We start from the raw sequence: 20654 nt of genomic DNA on the forward strand, positions 1-20654 counted from the left end.
TTGAACGTTAACCGACGTCAGGTTAAGTCCATATGTTATTATACTTGTGGTACATATATACTAGATACTGGTATGTGTAATATGTATGATAGTATTTGGTGTGTATGTGTACCTGCTGTTATGATTGAACTGGTAACGAGTTATATGGTGAGATTAGTATTGATTACTGCGTACGGGATGAGTACGGCAGAATGACATAAAAAGAGTAACTCTAATGATGGAGATTGATATGATTCGGTTGATTGCTCAAAGATAGCAGATGATGATACCGAATGTAGTATCACAGATCACTGCTAGTGTTGATGCAAATGTGATCGCAGAATTATAGATCGAGCAATCACATGATTATGAATATTTCAATTCTTAGTGGTATTACTAAGAGTGATAATGTCCCACCGAATGCTATTATGACTACAAGTATTAGTTATAAACTAAACATGAATAGTAGTCGTAATGAATTAGATCCGGTATGAAGGATATGTTTATCGGTTGTGTTAAGGGGATTATTAATAGTTTACTGATGGTAAAGGGAGGAATAGATTAGCGAGTGGATAGAAAAGATCGAAATGGTTAAGGATATTGGTAAGAGTCTAGAACATTGTGTAGTGAAGTATGCTACAGATATGTTGGTAGATTATGTTGTATCGTGATGGAACACGATGGTACAAAATAATAGTTAGAAAATTTTTGCTCAGATGATATGGTCGGAAATTAAAATTCTTGTGCTAGAGCACTTTTATTCGAGTAATTAAGTTCAGAGGTTGGAAACTGAACTATGGAAGATAGAAATGTTGTATGCTGATCACTTAGAAAACGCTAATCGTTTGAAGGAATTGTCATGTCTGGTAACATGGCTAATTACTCCTGAAACTAAGCGAAGTGAGCGCAATATTGGGGACTAACTCCATCGATAAGGAGTATAGTCAATCCTGTAAAATATATAACCTTTGGAAGGGTTGTGTCACCAGTCAGCATTGATATATTTGACTCTATGGGAAGCGGACTGGAAGGACGTTAGGAGAGACGTCGAGTATTAAAGAGGAGAAATGATAAAGGTATAGTGCAAGATAGACTTGTGAATAAGCAGGCATGTCCTACAACCCAGAATTATACTAAGACTAGTTCTGGTTTGAAAACATGAACCGCATGAAGGGTCCTTCCCTAAATGTGGAAAATATGGTTATCGGTAGGAAGAAGAATGTCGAGTGATAGTAGGCCACAGGTGTGGTAAAGATGGGCGTAATGCCCCAATTGTAGAACCAATTGAAGCCATGTGAACCGGCAACCCCAACCCATTCGTGTACAACCACTCCGAACCCAACAACTTCAATAACAATCCATCCAAAGAAACCAAATTATGCCAAACAGTTGTACTTGCTATGAATGTGGCAGTACAGAACGTTTCAAAAGAAATTGCCCAAAGTTGAACCAAGGTGTCGTTGGAAGACGAACCTCATGACAAGCATCAACTTCTGATCAAGCAAAGAGCCGTGCTTTTGTGAGTAATTAGAATAAAGCACGTCATGATCCAAAGGTGGTGTTAAGTATGTGGTAGTTTTAAATCAATAGACTTCAGTAATAATTTTTACGGTCGTCGATAGAAGTTAGTTCCCGTTAACCTCCTATCATTTGGAAAGATACCGATTAAGTGAAACTATAGAACCCTACACTGTAGAATCGCTAACGGTAAATCCCTAATGGTTAACTAAATTGTACGGAATTGTCCTATTATTCTGAACGATTAACCTTTCCTTATTGACCTACGACCAGTAAAGCAAAGAAGTTTTGACGTAATAGTTAGCATGGATTGGCTAACTCAACATGAAGCAGAAATCAAATATGAAAAGAAGATGATTAGAAGCTCTCTTTCGGACGATGAAGCGATTAAATACAGAGAAAAGTGTACGGTATTATGTTGCCACTCTAATCTCATCTTGAGATGTTATAATATTTACGACAAGAAGACGTGGTGTATTTAACAAACGTGATTGCTAAAGTATTTAAAAGAAAACATATAGAAGATATCCCGGTGGTACGCAAATTTCCACAAGTTTTCCAGAAGAACTTCCTGGATTACGCCAACCCAACAGGTCGAATTCAGAATCGATTTAATGTCTCAAGCTGGCCCTGTTGCTAAAGCACCCTACCGACTTGCACCGTCCGAGATGCAAGAATTACCCAATCAGTTACAAGAATTGTTGGATAAGATTTTATACGACCTAGTTAGTCACCATGGGGTGCACCAGTTTTAATTGGGAAATGAAGGACGAAAGTGTTAGGATATGTGTTGATTAGGGAGAATTGAATAAAGTGACGATCAAGAATAGGTATTCACCTCTTCGAAGTAAATGATCTGTTTAACCAACTGCAAAGGGCGATTTATCTTTAGAAAATTGATCTTATATATAGTTATCACCAAATGAAAAATCCAAGAGGAGGACGTTGCAGCAACAGCGTTGCGGACTCGCTACGGCCATTATGAATTCTTATTCATGCCGTTCGGGTTAACAAATGCGCAGGCAGTATTCATGGAACTCATGAATCGAGTCTGTAAACCTTACTTTGACAAATTTGTCATAGCATTCATAGATGATATTTTGATATATTCGCAACGTAAAGAAGAGCACGAACGACGATTAAGGAAAATTGTGGAAGTGTTAAAGCAAGAAGAGCTATACGCGAAGTTTTCAAAATGTGATTTTGAATAAAGAAGGCATAATCCCTTGGTCATGTTGTAAAGCAACAAAGATTTCACAAAGATCCAAATAAGATAGAAACCATTAAAATTGTGCCAAGCGCCGATTTTAAGTCTCCCCGATGGAGACGATGGTTTTGTCGCGTATTGTGACGCATCGCGTAAAGGGTTAGGATGCGTGTTGACGCAGTATATTAAGGTTATAGCCTATGCTTCCCGACAGTTAAAAGTACACGAGTAAAATTACACTACTCACGACGTGAACTGGGAGCGGTTATCTACGCACTTAAAATGTGGAGACATTGCCTCTACGATACGAAGTGCACCATCTTCACCGATCATAAAAGTTTGCAGCAAATATTTGATCAGAAGGAACTGAATATGAGGCAACGAAGATGGGTCGAGTTGTTAAGCGATTATGACTGTGACATCCGTTATCACCCTGGCAAGGCTAACGTCGTAGCCGATGCCTTGAGTAAGAAAGATCGGGTTAAGCCATTGCGAGTGCGAGTGCTGGGGATGATAGTCCAGTCGAACCTTCGAACCTGATTCGAGTCGCTCAACGTGAGGCGTTGAAAGAGGAACAATTGGAAAAGAAGGAATCTTACGGCAATGAGGAGAATTTCGAACAGCGCGTGGACTAAATTCTCTACTTCAAAAATCGGGTTAGGATCACGACCCTCCATGACCTTCGTGAATTAATCATTGACGAAGCGCATAGATCGAAATAATCCATACATCCGGGATCGGATTTGACTATTGATGATACGGATATCTGAAAGGATTTTTATTAATGGTCGAGTTTGGAGAAAGATGTGGTTACGTGTGTTGGTGAATATTGAGTTATGCAAGAGATAAAGCTGCACACCGAAAACCCTAGGGAACGCCACAACGACAGAAAATTCGCCAATGATAGTGGGAATAAATTACAATGAATTCTTGCCCAAATTCTGATGGTGAAATGGTATCTCGTCGTGGAGTGCCATTTTCAATTATCTCAGATCAAAATAGTCACCCTACTTCCATTATTGGAAGGCGGGGAAGGAAGCATCGAGAGCTTGAATCTTTTTATGGGTGAAGTAATTATCACCAATTTGTTAAATTGAAAATGGGCGTCAATCAAGCCATAAGATTTGAATTGATTCGAGAAACAACCAATCGGATTTATAATATTTAAGACAAGTTGAAAGCAGCGCGTGATTGGCAAAGGGTTTATGCCAACGTTCAAAGGAAACCATTGTCCCTGAATAGAGGTGACAAGGCATTTTAAGGCATCACCTTAGAGAGAGGTGATATGAGGTTTGGCAAAACCGAAAATAGCTTCTTAATAAATTGGACCCCATGAGAACTATCTCCATGGTTGGTCATTTAGTTTATCGATTAAAGTACTCTAGGGGCTAAGTACTATACAGGATATTTTGCCATGTATACGGATTGAAAAGTGCCTAAGCGATGAGGCAACGAAAGTACTAGTAATAGAGGTACTCATAGAAGACATGCTTGATATCATAACTAATTCCGTAGAGATAGTAGACGGGAAAACTAAACAGTTTGGACATACCAAGCTTTATTAATTAAGATTAAGTGGAATTCACAGCGAGGACCAGATTATACTTTGTAACGCGAGGGTGAATTCTGAAGGAAAAACCCCCCACTTTTCTCTCGAAGGGAGATAGAGGGCGTGTAAAATTTCGAGGACGAAATTTCTTAACGGGGGGAGAATGTAACGATTCCGACGAAACCAGGTATACCCTAACCGATAGACGTTAGTTACGTCATATGTAATGTCGGGTACATGAGTTACCATGGTAATTATACGAGAATACATGGTTCATTGTATTGATTGTACGTGAATATATAATTCACCGTATTGAATATGCGATCAAACGATCGATAGTTATTGAAACCCGAATGAATCGAGGGTTCAATTATAGACGAGATATATGATATTTAGTGATGTTACGAAGTATTAAAGCTTCGGGATAAGTGGATTAAAGCACAGAAAAAGGATTTCGATTTAATAGTACGTCGGTACGTTAAACGAAACCTTTAATACCAAACCGAGCAAGAGACGATCGATCAAGCCGAAAAAGATGCGTAATAACTAATAATATGACGTTTTAAGTTAATAAATGTCATGGTTTAAGTTTTTAAATCGGTTTTATATAAATTTCATTTTTAAGACGAAAAAGACCATTTTAGCCTCGTTTTTAAGCCGACTTTAACATTTAAACGAAAAACGAAATGAACCAGATTATCCAAAACATTATCCGGATATCCGAAATCCAAACATGTGGCCTAGAATGAAGAAGTGGGTCCCACCCCACCCCTCATCTAAACCGATCGGAATACATAGGGGTGTAAACCCTTTCCATTTCTTTTTTTACAAACACACTCAACAATCCATGAATCCTCTCCACTTGATGATCAAAAACCGAGAGTTTGTAGCAAGAAAACAAGGTAAGGAATCGAGTTAATCACGTGTTCATCTTCGTTTCTTGAGTTTGTTTGCAAGAAAATGAGGTTTCAAAGATGAAAACCGATTCTTGCGTGATCAAGTGATGTATACGGGTTATACAAGGGATCTTGGTCCAAGAAAGGAGTTAAACGAACCAAAAACGAATTTTTACGGTTTAAATCTTTGTTTTTGAATCATAACCGAAACCATGAGAGAAATGGCTTGATCGTGAGTGTAACATGCTTGGTATTGTGGTATGTTGTTTGTAGGCTCTGTGTTTAGTGGTAGATAAGGCGGAAAGACGAGTTTGTAGCTTGTAGTGGCGGAAAACGAAAGGTATATTCGGTTTATATCGGTGTATGTGTTTTTGGACAGATTGTTGGTCGTTTAGAGTTAGGTCATGAAATTTTACAGAGGTGTTAAACACATGAAAATATGAGTTCTGTGAATTGTTGGTAATTTTTGGATAAAGGATGAATATTTGGTGAATTTAATGCTCGGTTTTGGCCAAAAATGGTGAAAAATAGTTAAATATCATGAAAAATTCTGGAAAATTGCAGATAAGCTTTTTATATCATGTATAAGTCACACACAAAATTTGAGTTCAGTTGGAGAAGTCTAAGTAGGCTTTTCGGTTAAACGAGTTCTAGGGTGTTCTAGCTCGGTTTTAGTAAAAATGGCATGTAAAAGAAGATTTTGGTTCTGGAAAAATTACAGAGGACTATGTGGATGACAGGGGACATCCAAGAAAAATTTGGGATTTTTCTAAGATCGTTTGGTATTTACGACATATTTAGTGTTTAAATGGTGTTTAAAAATAGATAAATAAATTTTAAATATAAGAATTAATTCTGGAAATATTTTTATAAAATTTCCCACTGTTAAAAAGTGATTTGTGCAAAATTTCAAGATCCGAGAGTAAACGGATAATTAATTGTGCTAATTATCAAACTTTTAAAGTTAAAACGCGTAAACCGGTGAAGTTCGCTTAAGCGAGCTGACGGGTGTATAAAAACCCTAAAAATGAACTATTTTCATATAAATGAGTTAGACAAGTAAAAATAAATCATCCGAAAATAATTCGGATGATTTGAGTAATTTTAACCTATTTTAACAATTTCCGGTACGCCAAAGACGGAATCGGGTCCCGAGGCCAATCAGGAGGTCTAAACCGAGCTATAATTTCACATCTTTGATTAAATTATCAGTTAACCACTATTTTCGGGTCGTGTGTGACCAAACTCATTTTTGAAACATAAAAACGGATAACCGTGCTAGGCACACAAAACGAGAAAAACGACTAATAGTAGTTGTGACCATGGAACTCTAAACGACATCACAATCTGAGTCCGGAGAAGTGTTTCTGGGTTAACCTTGCCCCCAGAACGGGTACAGTGCTGGGTTAACAGTGTCCCCAGATGTACCAGTCGATACGGTTAAAAGATTATATAAACAATAAGTGTATAATAACGATCTTAGGGATCATATTACAGATTGGACGCGTTAATTGATAATGATTGTTGTTACCTGCTTGCATGTGCTAAGGTGAGTTTCACGAGCCCCTTTTTCTGAATTGTTTTCAAATATTTTCCCGGGGCGGAAGCATGTTTCTATTAAAATGTTTAAGTACATACTGAACGCATGGACTTGCGTGTGTTTATAAATATTTGATTGTACGGGAATCGTACGGAATGGGTACAGGACTGGGTTAACAGTGTCCCCAGATGTCTTTGGAAGTGTTTCCGGGTTAACATTGCCCCCGGAGGGAGTACAGTACTGGGTTAACAGTGTCCCCAGGGGTTCCTAGAAGTGTTTCCGGGTTAACATTGCCCCCGGAGTGAGTACAGTACTGGGTTAACAGTGTCCCCAGATAATATTATATTATGATATGGATTTATCATGGTTTACTAAAATTTTGAAACTCACCAACTATTCGTAGTTGACCCGTTTTCTCACATGCTTTTCAGGTACAATTAAGATGAAGTGATTGCTTACGTGCTAAGTGCTTGATGTGTGTAAGATTTGCGTGCGGGATGTTAGGAAACATTATAACAGATAGAATTATGTATCATATTGTATGATGTGTGTATCACCTAGACGGTAATGAAATACGAGATAATGAAATTTTGAAGTATATTAATGCATTCAGTTTTCTTTATAAACAATGTGGTTGATATCAGAGGTGTCTGTCGCATCCCGTTTACGTTTCCGCTGCGGTTACGGGGTGTTACAGAAATCTTTTCTTGACATAATTCTTTAAAAGATACATTACTAATTTCGAGGAAATTTAAATATATCTCTTATTTATGTTGTTACAAGATTGCACGACATTTATTACAATTTCATTGTTTCCTCCATCGAATAATCAACTTCTTGATCTTGTTGTCCTTCTTGTTGTTTTCTCCTTTCTCCTTTTCTTTTCGCCTTTCCTTAGTATCCGTTTCTTCCTTGAGCATTGCTTAAGCTATTTTAGTGGCATTGATTTCATAATGAGTTGAATCATCTTCAATGTCATACATTCCTTTATAATCCATGTTTTGACGTTCACCTTCAGTGTGAGTAAAGAAAGGATCTTGAATTGTTGAATAATTAAAGTATTCATGTCCCTGAGGATTTTCTTCTTGATAAGTTATTACTTCTTTTCCTTTTGACATCATTGTTTTCTTGGATCTACTTGATCCGGTTCCATACGTGTTCTGTTTTGGAATTATCTGAGCTAATGGGATGTCAGAATCAAACGAATCTGAATCTTCCTCCATTGCTATTTGGTATGAATTTTCATCACTAGATATAAGAATTGTCAGAAAAGATGTTCCCATATAGTCTTTCCCTTTACCGGATCGAGGTTGAACTGATTCTTGGCTAGATTGACGATCGGACATCTGTACGATGTAATATTTAGGATAGAAGTGTGCTTTCCTATTTTATCCGTACTTGTTTTATATCTTATCTGTATTATTTTTTATCATTCGATGATTATTTATTTGATATCCTTATTTGGATACTAATGATTATTATAATCTTATTTCTGATCGAAGCCTAGGTATAATTATATACCTAATTCTCTAAGATCGATGACTCTGATACCAACCTGTCACACCCCGACATAGGGCCTAAGCGTGTGACCAATAGTTGGTACCTGTTTTGTAAATATATCAGAGTTATGGTTATTTAGCGGAAGTCTTTTAAAAAGTATTAATATATTTTGAAATTTTAATTTATTTGTAAACTTTTATTTATAATAATATAATATTTAATTTACTTGGAAAAATTCTCGGATATTAAATATCCGAGTGTTAAATTTTTAAACCTTAATATATATATATATAGTTTGAAACGTTAATTTATAATAAAATACTAATTAAATTGATAAGCTTCTCAGATAATAAATACCCGAGTGTTTAATTTATAACCTCGTTTGATTTTACAAATCATATTGTTTACAATCTTTTAATAATCTAAAAACTGAGTCATCTTTACCTTGCGAGCGTCTATCTTCTTGAATGGCTCTAATTCCTTGCTACCTGTACTAATATGTTTCCATGAAATATGGGGGGGAAATACGTCAGCGATATGCTGGTGAACCGTTGACTCTAAAAACATTTTATAAATCTTTCTTTGACTGACAATATAGTTTTCTTGAACAATCTCAACAGAAACATCTCTTATTTATGAGATTTGCCACTGCCATACACACACAATTACAGTTCTCCGGGAACTAACGCCCATTGGAGAACTTTTATTATGATCTCTAGTATACGGCCACGTAGCCTTGATTGAAAGACAAAGTTAGTTATGTTTGGATCCATACACATGTGTACTCGGTCTGAGTTGCTTTTATTTTCTATCTTGTACTTTAATAGGGATCACGTAATCCCATAAATCTTTATTTGACTACCTTTGTTTAAGATAAACAACCCGTTTATCTTGTCTGAAAAAGGTTTAACGTATTCACCTGTGATTGTCTGTTCTGAATGATGTGGTGATCTCGTTTGAAAACCTTTGTGAATGAATGATGACTAACCTATAATAAAATAGGTTAATATAAATACCCGGATGTGGAGGTCTCAGTTGTGGTCTTATGCAACGAAGCAATGCCATTGCTTTCGCTTCACGTCAACTCAAGGTTCACGAGAAAAAAATACACGAAGTACGATCTTGAACTTGGTGCGGTCATGTTTGCCTTGAAAATTTGGAGACACTATCGTTTCGACCAAAAGGACTTCAATATGAGACAAAGACGATGTGCCGAATTATTAAGCGATAACGACTTCAAAATTCGCTACCACCTAGGTAAAACAGATGTCGTGGCCGATGCTCTTAGTCGTAAGAGTCACATTAAATCCTTCATGCTCAACTGTGTCACCATACAATCTGACCTTCAATACAGCATCTTCGATGCACAACACATCTACGTCACCGAAGGTAGATTATACGAAGAGATGTCGTGTGGCGCTGAACTCCAATTTGAAACCAAACGTAATGACTTACTCAATTATTTGAACCGTTTATGGGTTACTGATTGTGATGGTCTTCACATGTTCATCCTCGATGAAGCTCTTAAGTCACGATACTCTATTCATCACGGTGCGGATAAAATGTATGCCAATCTTTGTTCCATGTTTTGGTGGCCGAGAATAGGGCTGTCACTTTTACCCAAAACCCGAAACCTGACCCGAAAAAACCCGTACCCGAACTAACCCAACTCGAAGAACTCGAACCCGAGAAAAGACTAACCCGAACCCGAACCAAAATAATTCGGGTTGGTTCTCGGGTTTGATTTATAAGATTTGGGTCAACCCGAATAAACTTTTAGTTTTGAAATTAAATATATTTTTATATATAATAGGCTAAGTGTTAGTCACTAAAATTATCAGAATATGGCTCTAATCGATTGTTTTCATTCTAACTATTATGGATCGATTTCTTATTATTAATTTATGAATTCCGTTAATTACTAATAGCAACCATAATCGAATAACCAAATCACGCCCGATTTAATACGATTATGGTTCGAGTTAGTTTTACTCTTTTTTTTGAATTGGTTTATCAAGTCAAGTTAATTTATTATTTGATTATATATGTTATATGTAAAGAGTAATATTTTGTTTTAATTTTCGCATTATAGTTTTTAAAATTATTTTAGTTTTTTGTTTTTTTCTAGGATAAACGAAACCCGATTAACCCAACCCGAAAAAACCCGAACCCGAAAAACCGGTGAGAGATTTGGGTCGGGTTTCGGGTCAAGATTTAAAACTTTGAAACCCGAATAACCCGACCCGAAAAATCCTGTTAGTGCACGGTTTTGCGTCTTGAGTCTTTGTAATTATCGTTAAAGTATTTTTTTTATATTTAATGTAACATTTAGTTTAATTGTCTAGTTCGTTATGTTTAAGTTCTAGTTCGCTAGGGGATGTTAGCGAACTAAGACTTAAGCTTATTTCCTCCTGATTCGTTAGGGGATGTTAACGAATCAGGGGGTGTTTCGTCTTATTAATGTATGTAACGAAGTAGCGTCTTGTTCGCTAGGGGATGTTAGCCAACCAGACATATCTTCTATATATAGTGAACACTGTTCACGTTTAATTTAAGTTTTGAGAGTTAATTAATGAAACCCTGTCAAAATCCTCTCTCGATCTTCATCCTAATATTATACGAACTATTGATATACACATACTGATAATACATATACATATATAACACTTAATCTAAAGTAATTATGAGCTAGATCTATTATTAAGATATTAATCATATATATATATAGATCTGAGATCTGTTATTGTTTTTAGATTGATATACCGGGTAACAAAAAGTGGTATCAGAGCTGTTGGAGCTCAATTACACTTGATTTGGTGTTTAATTAGTTTTTGATATTGTTAATATTCTGTTTTGAGTGAATTTGAATAAATTTTAAGTTGAATTGATTGAATTATGGACGAATTGGAATGAATCCGAGTTGGTTAAAGTATTGGAATGGTTTTGTGAATTGGAATTGAGTTTTGGATTGGTTTTGAGTGGATTAGTATCAGTTTTTGTTTAAGGCCGAAACAGGGTTAGTGTTTTGGTAAAATTGGATTGGTAATCATAGATGTTTGGTATCGAGGATTAGCGTATTGGTTTCGTGATTGTGTTCCGAGTGTTTTGGTTGGTCATTTGTGTGATTTGGTTTAGTATCGAGAGTGTATTACAAATTCTGAGTTTCTGGGTTTCTGGATTGATGTTCATCATTTCCAGATTTCTGGAAATCTTGTGTTGAAGATTTGAAGATTCAAAGATGAAGATGATTCGTCATTCATTTCAAGTGATTTGCTAACCGGTTCGCTAAAATAGTTGATTCGTGTGATCTAATTCGTTATTTGGGATTAACTGATCCGTGTGACACGTGTTCACTTTGGAATTTGTGTCATAACAACCTTTGCCACGTGGCATATGGTGTCAGAGATTGTTACAAACAGTTGTAACAACCTGATTCGTTATAGTTGATTCGCTAATCAACTGTAGCTAGTTCGTTATCTATTTTGCTAAGTCTTTCTTAGTGATTCGCTACCGAAGACTCTCTAATTCGTTAAGTTTTTTTCTTATTAGTTTGATAGCTAATTCGTTGGCCAGTTCGCTAGTCAATTCGTTAGTTTGACTTTCTGATTCGTTAAATTTCTGATTAGTTAGATTGATTCGTTAAACTCAATTGTGATTCGTTGCCTTATTCATCTTAACTTCGTTAAGATTTGATTCATTATTTTACTGTTCACAGTTCGCTACAACTGTTTACAGTTCATTAATCTTATTCGCTGGTTGATTCATTACACTCTTAAATTTTTGAAACTTGTCAAAAATGGCTGGTATGTATGCATTGGCATCTCAAAACATGTTGATGCAACAAATGTTGCAACTTGATACCGAGATAGGTTCACATTCGAAATGTCCAAGATTGATGAAGTTCAGTGACTTTGCCAAGTGGGAACCTCGGTTTCGTGCTCATTTAGGATCAGTTCATCCTGATTGTTCATACTGCTTAGATGAAATCTATACTGTTCCTATAATTGGAGATGAGACTATTGGTTTTACACCGACAGCTATTTCACAGTATTCTGTTGAAGAAAAGAAAGCATTAGAGATAGAGACAAAAGCTTATTCTACTCTAACTATGGCTTTGCCTGAGAATATTTTTCACCAAGTGGGTAGTATAAAAATATGTGCTTCTTCGTTTCAACATATTCGAATGAGAAGTATGGGTAACACGGCTTAGAGCAAAAAGGTGATGCTTAAGTTTCAATTCAGAAACTTTAATTTATTGAAAGGTGAGACGGTTTAAGAAATGACAATAAGATTCAATCACTTGATTTCTGAGATGGACAAGATGAAATTAGATGTTTCCGAGAGGGATAAAATTGACACTATTAAGAGTATACTTCCAAGTTCTTATTCCACGTTCTTAATGGTTCTTAAGGAAAACAATTATTTCTTGAATAAATTTGACAGCAATTGAATTTTTGCAAAAGATTGAAGCCAGAGAATATGATCTTAAGTGTCAAAAATCTTCAAAGGAAAGTCAAGATCCTTCTTTCTATGGTGGTAGTATGCCTCTTAGTTCAACCATCTCTCCACTGACTGCTTTTCTTACTCAAGTTGCAAGTGAGAATGCAACTACGTTGTATAGTGATCCACGAGCTTGTTTTTACACAGCGGGAAATACTGGATCTTCTGGTATTTCTGGATCATCTGGAATGTCGGGTAGTTCATCCACTACAAATCAACATTCAACACCTTCAAACGTCAATATTAAAGAAGCTGAACAAAACTTTTCCTTTCTATCCGCTTTCATGACGTCTTATGAAAATCTGATTAGTAGCAAAATTCCACTAGTGATTTAACTGATGAAGACTATAATCAGATTGATCCAGATGACTTAGAAATCATGGATTTAAAGTGGATTATGGCAATTATTGTTCGAAAGGTGAAGATTCATGCAAATAACTGGAAAAGATCTTCCTGCTCTAAACAAGAAGTTGGGATTTGACAAGTTGAAAGTGAAATGTTACAATTATCAAGAATTCGGTCATTTTGCAAAAGAATGTGACAAACCGAAAAAGGAATATACTGGTCCTTGTGGTCAAAATTCAAATTCTTCAACACCACGAGGTAATGATGCTGAGAAGAAACCTTCAAGTTCTGGATCACAAGCAATGTTAGCTAATGGAGATGATTGGTCACAACGACTACTATGTAATGATACTCAAGCAAATCTGGCAATGTTTGGATCTACTAAAAATTTCAAGATGCTAGTGGAAGCGAGCTATCTTCTGATAATGATTCTGGATATGAGTCTGATGATTCAAGTGAAAAAGTTCCAATTAATTTTGCTTGTATGGCTAAGATCAGTGAGTCTACCACATCTGCTTGCATGGCCAAACAAAGAGAGGTTAGTAATTCTGCTTCTAAGGTATCATGTGTTGATTGTGATTATAATAAATCTAAAATTGATTCATTAAAACTTCAAAATGATAATTTGCTAAAAGAGATTGTGTCCTTAAAAGATACTTATAGGCAATCCTTGACTTCTCAAATAAACTCGAGAGAGAAAATTGAGGCGTTGACTATCAGTAATCATGATCTTAAAGCTGAGTTATCTTTGAAAATGACAATTAATGATCAAAAGTTTCAAGAGATTTTGAAACACCGTTCAAAGATAACCGAGCTTGAGAATGAGGTTCTTGAGTTAAAGAACAATTTGGGTAAATTTTGAAATTCATGTTTTCCGTTGAATGAAATTAATGAAGTTTCTGGAAAACAAAAGGATTCAAAGAAAGGTATAGGTTTTGTTGAAATTCCACCACCATTTCACAATGATTATAAAATTAATCCTTTTGCTCCAACTGAAGAAGATGTTATTCTTAAAGAGCCTGTGATTTCAGAAAATTCTAAACCAAGTAAGTCTGAAACTGTTTAAACCCAATCTGTTTCTCAGAAACCTCATGTTCAAAGCAACAAAGTTTTTGTTGAAAATGTTGACAAAGTTATCATTGAGGATGTGTTTGAACCTTAAATTATACACAAGAACAAGAACATTCCAAGTTCTAATCACATACTGTGTGAACCTCATGAATTTGAGGAGGCTGTGTATGGTTCGCACACAACTAAGATGAAACAAGATGTTTTTGTCAAACCAGTGAAGGCTAAGAAACCATAAAAACCCAAAATTTCTGATGAGGATTTGTTGTGTTTTATAAATCCTAATGCACTTAAGCCGTCATCTGCTCGTGTGTTTAAGTTAAAGGGGATGGATACAATGTTCACTGAGAAAGATATTCCAATAAGTATCATTAAACCTGAACTGATTGAGAGTGTGTTTTACAATGAAACCTCCAAAGTTCATGAACTTGAACGTCAATATGCTCAAGCGAAAACATCAGTTTCATCTGATTCATTGACTAAAGCAAAGCAAGTTTTAAAACAAGCTAAGAAAATTCAATTTGTGAAGTCAACTGGGACAGATATGTTGAAAAGTTTTTCGAACTGTTCTAATTTAGATTTTTACTTAAAAAAGAAATCTGAATTATCCGATGATTTTGCTAAGAGCATGACCAAAAATGTTAGTCACCAGACATCATCTGTGTCACACGTTCCAACAAATTTTCAACATCATCATGTTGACATGCGAAGTTGTTTTATTTGCGGTCAACAAGGTCATGTAGTAAGAAACTGTGGCCAGAAGAACTGTCAGAATCTTCATCCTTTTATCAAGGACCATCCCAAACCGGTTCCAGTGGTAAAGGAGATTCTGAAAAGACCTGTGTCGTGTGCTGATGATACTTATATTATGTTTTCGAACGTACATCCTCGAAAAGTTGTTCTTGTGAATGAAACTCATGGTTCTGTTAAACCTAAGTTTATTCCTACTGAACCATTATGCAAAAATGTTAATTCAAATGTGGTTCAAGCTGCGTATCTAAGACGAAAGTCGAAGAACATTTGGATATTCCAAGGTTTGTAAGTTCAAATGATATTGAAGCTCCAATTGCTGCTCCAATTGAAAAATTTTCTGCTCATGATGATAATGCGTCTACTTCATCTGATGATAATACAGTTGTGGATCAAGTTATTACACTTGACAGTGATGTTTCATCTCCTGAATTGGGTGAACATTACACTAATTTATTTGAAAACGTTGCTGTTTCTGAAAATCCTACTCTCAGGATTCATAATTACCATCCACAAGAAAACATTATTGGAGATCTTGATGTAGAGGGGTTCAGACACGACATCAAGTTGCTTCCTCAAGTGACAATAATGCTCTATGTGTTTATGTTGACTTACACTCATCTGAAATTGCAACTATCGCTAAATTCACTTGCTTTCTATCCCAAGTTGAGCCTACAAATCCTCGTGTGGCTCTGCAAGATCCATCTTGGGTAGAAGCCATGCAAGAAGAATTACAGCAATTTGCATGTTTAGGTGTTTGGGATCTTATTGACAAACCTGCTAGAGTCAAGAAGGCAATTCCGACTAAGTGGGAATATAAGTGTAAGAAAGATGATCGTGGGGTAAATGTGAGAAACAAGGCACGTTTAGTGGTGCAAGGTTTTCATCAGCAAGAGGGTATTGATTACACTGAGGTTTATGCTCCAGTTGCAAGATTAGAGTCGATTCGAATCTTCCTGGCATATGCTGCTTACAAGAATATCAAGGTGTATCAAATGGATGTTAAGAGTGCTTTTCTCAATGGTGAACCTCACGTAGAAGTGTTTGTTTACAGCCTCCAGGTTTCGAAGATCCTGACTATCCTGACCGTGTTTACCGTTTAAACAAGGCATTATATGGTCTACATCAAGCCCCGAGAGGTTGGTATGACACGCTCGCCGACCATTTGACGGATAATGGTTTCAAACGAGGGACTGTCGACTGCACATTGTTTTATAAGAATATTGGTGATGATCTTCTGCTCGTTCAAATTTATGTTGATGACATAATTTTTGGGTCTACGAACGATATGTTGTGTAAGGAGTTCGCGAAATCTATGCAAACCAAGTTCGAGATGAGTTCGATGGGAGAGATGAATTTCTTTTTAGGGTTGCAGGTTCATCAGTCTGCGAAGGGAATCTTCATTCATCAGAAAAAATATGTGAACGACGTCTTGAGCCGATTCAAGATTACTGCCAGAAAAATCCCTACTACTCTTCTTCCCGTGGGTCACAATTTAACACCGGATGAATTGGAGGATACCGTTGATCCGACCCTCTATCGTGCCATGATTGGTTCTTTGATGTATTTAACTGCTTCTCGACCCGACATAATGTTTGCTGTTTATTTATGTGCTAGGTACCAAGCAAGTCCCCGAGTGACTCACCTGGAAGCGGTCAAGCGTATTCTGCAATATCTACGGGGAAATCCTGACATCGGGTTATGGTATCCCAAAGATGATACGTTCGATTTTACCGCTTACTCAGAATCAGATTATGGAGGATGCAAGATTAATTTCAAGTCTACTACAGTAGGATGTCAATTCTTAGGAAGCCGGCTTGTTTCCTGGAAGTGTAAGAAGCAAACAACGGTCTCCACTTCAACCGCTGAAGCTGAGTATGTTGCAGCCTCGAGTTGCTGATCCCAGGTTTTGTGGATACAACAACATCTTCGCGACTACTGTTTGAAGTTTCTTACTACTCTCATTTTGATTGATAATTCTGCTGCCATTAGTATCACCAAGAATCCCGTACAACATTCTAAAACGAAACATATCGAAATTCGATATCATTTTTTACGGGATTGATATGAAAAGAAATTAATTGATATTGAGAAAGTGCACACTAATTTTCAAAAGCCGATCTATTTACCAAAGCGTTTGATAAACACGTTTTAATTTTTTTGCTTGGTTTAAATTGATTGAAGACCCTTGCTGAGATCCTAAAATTAGGATAATTATTTTTTTTTTAGTTTTGGTCTAGTTTAAATTTTATTTTGTTTTTAGGTTTTAAGGGGTGAATTTTAGAAAATACAAAAATATTGTGTTTTTAGTTTGTATAGATAAAACCCAAAAACATTAGAAAACATTGAAAATTAAAAATATTGTGTTTTTTCTTGTACAGATAAATTCTGAAAAAGTCAAAAAGAATGTGAATTTCTTATTTTGTAAAGAAAAATCCGAAAAGACAAAAAGATTGTGTTTTTAGTTTGTAAAGAGAAAAACCAAAAATATCTTTTGCTTATGTTCGCTGAAAATTATGTCATTTGCTTATATTTTGAAGGACATATACTTGTATATGTTTGGTCCTGATAATTTTTTGTAAATCTTCGGGTTAGCCATTTACCTGACGAATGGATAGTACTTGGGGCGTTCTTTAAACTTCCTATTTTATTTTTAGCTGAAAATTTAGTCAGTTATCTAAGTTTGTGAATCGTGCTTGCATGTTTTGGTCCTGTTCTCTACTTGTAGATGGATAGGATAGCCATTAATTTGTGAAATTAAATTAACTGGGGCAATTTAAATCATTTTATTTTATGCTCCTCAAAATTTTGAGTTTTTTTGAAGCAAAAAGAGAATATGATAGTACATTGATTATTTGACCCCAAATCCAGAAAGAATTAAGCTTAAAAGACTATGTGCTTAATCATTGGTGCATTGATAGGTCTTAAACAAGCTGTTAGAGTAAAGTAAGTTCTATAAACTTAAAGAAAAGCCAAATTGAAAGAGGTGTTAGTCTCTAGGAAATGTCTCGGTGAAGATGGCAGAAATGCAATAACCGATCATACTCAAGCCTTATAGTTGTTGATCACCCAAAAATATAATAAAGCAAATAACAAGCGTTAGGATTCTGGACACTTTGAGTCTTTATGCGGCTTAATCATCTGGGTATTCATAAGCATGAATATTTCACTCGATTTTAGAGCAAACCCAAAGTCATTAAACTTGATCACCACTGTACTTTGTACAATCTAAATTACTGACTTGATCAAAATCCGCTGTTAGTCATACAACTGTTCCTCCCTTGCGTGCGTCTCATTACCAATAAGAAACGAACCCCAGGGGATACAATATATGTAAGCCGACAGATAGCCTCGTGCATATTCACTTACAGTAAAGGAAATTTGATGCATTGCTCAAAGTTATTGAATTCTCAAAATTTTGATCAACACTATAACGGTTTAAGTCAAGTTGGGGTGATTTGGCAAAAATCAAATTATGCTTGAACCGAGATTGGGGGCTGATAGTTTCTGATATTCTGTGCGCAAATTGAACCATTAATCATATCACAAAAAGGCTTGAAGGTTTGTTATAAGATTTAAGTGGAAAAGAATATCAATGACCAACTTAACGCCAGTCATTATATCGCTGAAATATAAAACTGTGATGGAAGGGCATTTTAGTCAATATGGTTCTCTGCTCAAACTCAACAAAATACCAAAAATATTTTTATCTTTCGTATTTTACTTATTATTTAATGATTTTAAGTTATGTTTTGTAAAAATGAAATGTTTTTAAGTTATTTAGTTATCGGGATAAACGGTTCTCGGTAATTAATTTAAGTTAAAATCTTTAGTTATTTATTGAAATTTATTTAATTCATTTAATTATTTATGTTAAAATTAAATGAAGTTTTAATTCAGAAAAAGCTACTTCGTTAATTATGGATAACGAACTAGGTAATTCTTTAGCGAACTGGTTTCTAGTTCGCTCACCTAATTCGCTTCCGCACTCTGTAATGAATCATCCCTTCTTCGTTATACATATTTAACGAATCAAGACATAAGTCATGTTTTATTCGCTATTCTAAGGTAACGAACTGGAATAGAGAATTATCTAATTTGTTATTTATAATTCAAACGAATTGAGTAATACGTACAACGAGTACCTCGGGTAGCGTGCTAGACTATAAGACAGAAAAAGACGAACAATCCTTCATTGTTCATCTTTTCCTTCACCCTAATGACACCCTATTCAAAATTTTCTCTTAAATTCGATCTTCAAGTTTCGACATTTCAAGGATACCATTGTATTTCTAAGGTATCGATGATCACCGCGATGTGATTTTCGTCAAAAATGACTGTGTTTTGATAGACTATTTACGGATTTTTGTGATCTAAGGGTTTTCCGAGTTTATAAAAACTGATTTATTTGTGATGTATCATGTTAAAATTGCTTATGTGTGATTCAATGTCACCGGAATGTGATTCCGAGACCTTGGGTAGACTTTTATCGGTGTTCGATTATAGTTTGCTAGGTTGATTGAATGTTTATATGTTTGACGGCTTAGACTCTGTTTCCTGAACTGATTTTTCTTGTTTATATTATGATGTTAAGTCTTAATCTTAACATCGTGAGCTTCGTATTGCAATTCCGAGTCACATAGACTTGCTATTTTGATTGTTCGACGATAATCATGCGCTAATTGTAGCTGGGTTTATGTTGTTGACCTTCGGTGTTCTTATTAATTTTGACCTTGACTATGCGAGTCAAAGATCAAGTCTAATTTTATAGACCATTCGTTATCTTTAGCGAATTGGAACTAATTCGTGTCCAATTCGTTACAGAAATACACGAACTAGCTCAGCGAATAAATTACTTCACGAATCAGATGTGGATTCGTTAAAAGTATAACGAACTAGATCCCTAGTTCATCATTTTGAATAGTAATTCGCTAAGCCTACTTCGTTAGCTTATTTACCTGATAGCGAATCGCTTGATTCGTTACTAAATGGTAACGAATCAGAGTGATATTTACACGAATGACATTCATTTTTATTTATTTAATTAAATTTAAAATTAACATTTAAATTGATTAAAGTATTTCAACCGTCTAAACGCGTATATACATTAATTACACATATTATTTGAAATTAAATACATCATTTATAAATAATTAGATATATATATATATGTGTGTGTGTGTGCTAAACGTATTCTACATATTCACATTCCTTACATTCGTCCATATTTATACAGTTCAAATGGCTGATCAAGTAAATCCAGATCCACCAGTTGCCGATCAAGGGCAACAAGGACAACCACCACAGGAGCAACCACCTCAAGAGGATGTTATTTTGTTACCATATGACACGAAACACAACATATGTGCATATGTTGATCAAGATATTGCTGACATTGACGTATTTGGAGACATGTTAGCATTCTTAAGACGTTCAGTGATACGTTATGCAATCACTGCTCGACCCAGAGTGTCTCTAAATATTATTAGGCAGTTTTAGGATACTGCTGAAGTTGTTGAGGTGGTAAATCATATTCGAGCCACAATTAATCAAACTGCTATTACAATTAATGTGGGAGTGGTTTTCCACGTACTTCAATTTGGTGATAATGATGACAACCCTAGTGAGTTTGACAAGCAGTTGATCAAGGGTTTGTTTACTCGTCTACATTATGGTGGTGATATTGATAAATCTATGTTGAACAAGAATGGTTTATGCCCACCATACAAGTATCTTCTTCATGTTCTAATTCATTGTATGAGTGGTCGTCATGGAGGATTTGATGAATGTAGAAGTAGTATA

This window comes from Bidens hawaiensis, unplaced genomic scaffold (assembly GCF_021521415.1).
Source record: "Bidens hawaiensis isolate Kalapana, Puna unplaced genomic scaffold, B.hawaiensis_p1.1 tig00026624_1, whole genome shotgun sequence".
Lineage (NCBI taxonomy): Eukaryota > Viridiplantae > Streptophyta > Magnoliopsida > Asterales > Asteraceae > Bidens > Bidens hawaiensis.